The sequence below is a fragment of the Vicugna pacos genome, unplaced genomic scaffold (assembly GCF_048564905.1).
Source record: "Vicugna pacos unplaced genomic scaffold, VicPac4 scaffold_176, whole genome shotgun sequence".
Taxonomy (NCBI): domain Eukaryota; kingdom Metazoa; phylum Chordata; class Mammalia; order Artiodactyla; family Camelidae; genus Vicugna; species Vicugna pacos.
Window position 1 is genome coordinate 19240 of NW_027328855.1, and position 4675 is coordinate 23914.

The following is a 4675-nucleotide window of genomic DNA, read 5'->3' on the forward strand; positions in this document are numbered from 1 at the left end:
GGATATTTGCTCTTCTACACTTATGTATAGATGGCAAGTTGTAAAATAGTGAATAACCTTTCTTTTTTTTTGGAGGTTTTACAGGGGCACCATAATTTGACCCACATGGACAGCTGCAGGAACAAAGGATTTCAAGGACAAACAATTCATACAGCAAGAAGTTTGCAACAACCAGCCACATCCCTGCCGCTTTTTAGTATAAAAGGAGACTGAATTCTGCCCTGGGGAAGAGAGTTCTACTGGATAACAATATGCCATTTTCTGGGTCTGCCAGCTTTACAAATAAAGTCTCTTTTCCTTACTCCAACATCTCATCTCCCGATTAATCGGCCTGTCATGCAGCAAGCAGAACGAGTTTGGACTTGGTAACAAATTGACTGCCTTAGAGGTAGTATGTCTCCACTGTTTCCTCATTTCCAGTATTTCACCACCTATCAATTTTATATGCTTTTTAACAACATGAACAAAAAACCTATTACAAGGAATTGATTCCACAGAAATAAAATTATTTCTACTCCTTCAAAACTTTTTTCTTTTCTATTTTATTTTGTTTTGCTTATTGAAAAGAAAATAAATTCAAATCTTTTTATTTCACGTATTTTTATAACTAGATATTGTAAATACTACAAAGATATTTAAATTGCAATAAAAATTGTTCATATATTAGTATAAAGATATATACACAATCAATGCAGATTAGGAAAGGAGTAGATATTTACTAAAAATCCACTGCACATCCAGTCTTTTACAAGCATATCCTGGAATATAAGCTCTATTATCCAGGGTCCCCCACCCCCAATCTCACTGCGGAGTCCCTTAGTAATCAACTACCAAGGCACCAGCATAGAACCATGAGATCACTAGTTTAGGTATAAATGAGAGTATTAGCTCATTCAATTCTAAAACAGAAACCTTAAAATAAATACTGAACTTACTTACAGATAAACAAATTTGGACACAAAAAAGTACAGTTTCTCCCCAAATTCACAAAGATAATAACTGGTAAAGGCAAGATTTGAACTCATCTGCCTTGAATATAAAGCTAAGTTGGAAATCCCCTTCAACTGTGGAGGACCAGCAGCACAGCCTGTCACCCTATCTTTGTTCAGATCTGGCTTTAGACAGCCTGAGACAGCACCCCTTCCTATGGAACTCGAGGGCAAACAATAACAATAAGGATTTTATATTCTGTAGTTTCTTAGGTCTCAATTATATAAAGTGTCAGCAGGTCAGCAGAAAACTCTGGGAAATATGAGTGGGTCCAGAGCTTTTTGCTGATAAGAAACTCAATCTATCAGGACAGAGTGACCTTCCCATGAGAGGCCTCATGGACATAAACTAAAGGCAACTGAGCAATGAAAACTAGCAAGAACATGGAACTCAAGCAAGAAGGATCCCTACCATCCCCTGCCCAGTTGCCTCTTCACCTTTGTGGACAAGACGGCAGAAGGTCCATGTTCTTGTCCAAGTTACAACATCATGGATTCTCACCCATATAATATTACGACTCTATGCTGTCTTAAGTCCTTTCCAACTAAAATATGATGACACCAATATCTCAGCGGAATGTCTATGTCTCCACTTTCTCTCTTCTATTAGGAGACTATATCTATGGCCACAAACAGAAATTCAATTAAAAACACCATGCACGAAGCCTGGTGAAAGTCTGTGTAAGAGACATTGTTCTCAAGCTCAGTGAGTGAAAACTCAGAAAAAGTGGTCCTTATCCCTCTGCAAGTGGAAGGTAGCCTGATTGTGTGTGTGTATGTGTGCACACGTGTGTGTGTAAATCAAATACAATGTATTGTGGGATGTGCACAGATTTTTTTTATGTTACTATCATTTCATGAGGATGAGCCAACCTTTAAAGTAATTTGAATCTACTATTCTGAGAGAGTCTCAGGATCTTTTGGTGGAGGATGGGAAAGGGGAAAGGAAAGGAGGAAAGAAGTAAATGAAGCAAAGCTGTAAGTATACTGCTAGGGAAAGGCAAGACATTAATTTTGTTCCTACTTGCATCACACACAAATTAGGGACTGGCTTTCCCACATGTCTTGTCAAGCACTGAGTTGCAGAAGAACAGGTGACAGCCCATTTCTCACTGAGCTTGTGACTGTACGTGGCATCTTATAGACACTAATTATTTAACCTGATCAAACAACCTGGCAGCAGGCTGTAATTCTCCTATTTTGAGAGATAAGAAAACAGGAAGTGAAATAGGGTATATAGCTTGACCAAAGTCAGAGGACAAGTAAACTAAAGAGGATGAATTCAAACTCAGATCTGAATGCAGAGTCTGATCTTCCCACTCCGAGGGCTGGAAATTCCTTAACACACAGGGTCCCCAGCTCCTCTGCTTTGTTCCTGGCACCAAGCATTTCCCATGGCGATATTCTCCAGTTCTCAGACACAGCGCTCTGTGCAGCCAATAACCTCCATTCGACCTTGATCATCTACCTGTCACGCCCACCAGGCTTCACCAGGCAAGAAAGCTGGCTTTCAACTGCATACAAAGCCACCCCTGTTTTATCCTGGACTCTTCAGCGGCTTTTCCAGTGTAAACACAGCCATGAAAGTGCTCACAGTTTGTACATGAGCCACACTACCTCTCTCCATCTCTGTCCCCACCTATACTACTTTGCTATGACCATTTTGAGAATCTTGGAAACAAATTTTTAAAAACAGAAAAGAAAGGATTCTGTAACAAGTACTTAATACTTACAATTTTAAATGAGAAGTTACAAAGTGAGTATTTACAAACCGAATCTGCCTTCCTAGGTGTCAGTTTTAACAGTTAAAATATACAATAGCAAAAAATTCTGACTTAAATAATTAACAAAAACATCAACAATAATCTGGAATAAACTCAAAAACAATGCCCATGTTGTACATGGAGGAAGTACAGGACTGTACTGTGGGGTAAAGTAAGAGGTGTGAATGTAGAGACATCAACATTTTGTATGCAGGAAAGCAGTTTTGTAAAAATGTACGTTCTCCTAACGATAATTCAAAAGTACTAAAAAATCCCACGAGAGCACTTCTTTTTTTTTTTAACTTGAAAAATTATATTAGAATTCTTCAGGAATAATAAAGTCATAATACTAACCAAGAAAATTTGGGATCGAAAAGAGAATCAAAAAATCGCACTGTCAGATATTAAATAAATGTTTACAATATGTAAGATATAGTGCTAGTGTAAGAAAGTAAGATTGATAAAAATAAACCATGAGCTCAAAAAGAGACTCTAGTGTACATAAGTATTCTTTACAGGTGGGATTTCAAGTTAAAAAGCAAAGTAGGAATTCAATAATTGTCTTGGGACAATCAGAGAATCCCCTGGAAAAAACAAATTCTATTCCAGTCATAATGACCGCAAGAAAAATTACAGAATGTGATGTGAATATTAGAAAGTACTAATAACAGCGAATATAATTCTTTGCTCATATTAATTCAACTTCTCTTCACTATAACAAGTACCATCATCATCTCCATCTTAGAGATTAAAAAAACCTACAGAAGAAATTTATACCATTATAAGAAAGTATTTCTAAGAATAATATCAGGAATAAAACCCCAAAAGAAGACATTTACAATCTTAAGATTATTTTGGGCCACAACAAAAATGAACCTACTGAACAAAATGAAAGGCAAAATATGACAAGGAAAAGCTCTCTGATACATGTTGATGAAGACAAGGGGTTAATGTTCATAATATACATAGAGCTGTCACAAAGCAACAAGAAGCTGCCTCACTTAAATGTGTGCAAAGGACAAAAGAGATCATTCACTTTTTAAAAGTCAGATGGCTAATGAGTGAAAAATGCTCAATACCTCACTGGTCATCAAGTGCAAATTAAAACAATGAAAAAGTACTTTTGCTCATCATATTGGCACATATTTTTAAAAGATATTCTAGCTAGTGTCCATCTTTGAGAGAACAAACTGTGAGCGATCTTTTGGAGGATGACATGTCAATGGATATGTAAACTCTGAAAAACGTGTGTACACACAGGCTGAACTCCACATTTTGGAATCGTTTCATTTAGAAAAATTCAGTTCAAAAAGATGTACTTATCAGAGCATTTACACAGCACTGTTTACAATGGTGAGAAGAAAAGCTGAAGTGAAATCATATCCAGCGATAGAGAATTGGTTACATAAGTTATTCTACATCTTTTCATGCCCCACAGGAGAAGGAATTTCTTGATTCACTTGAAAGGAGCCTGTGATTTATGTAGTTGTCACATCCAAGGACTAAATTTCCAGAAACCTTAACGAAAATAATACTCATACAAGATCACAGGAATGTTTGTATAAGAAGTATGCCAGTCAAACACCCTTTCTGACAGTGGAAAATGGAGAAAACTTAAGTGTCCACCATCAAGACAATGATGCGGTAAATCACGGTGAGCTGTGGGCACTAAAGTTCCGGTGTTTCGGCGTGGTCCAAGGCCTTGTCCACAGTACGCTCCCACGAAAGGTGTCCTTACACAAGAGACCAAACCTGCATATCAGGAAAACCCTCTACTCTATCTGAAAGGACCGGGTGAGTCTGGAGAGAGAGGACGTCTGTGATATATACCTGAGTGAATAAACCGAGCTGCAGAAAACATATAGTATGGCCTTATTTTTCAATAAAGCATATATACACACACATAGACATAGATTTCTCATA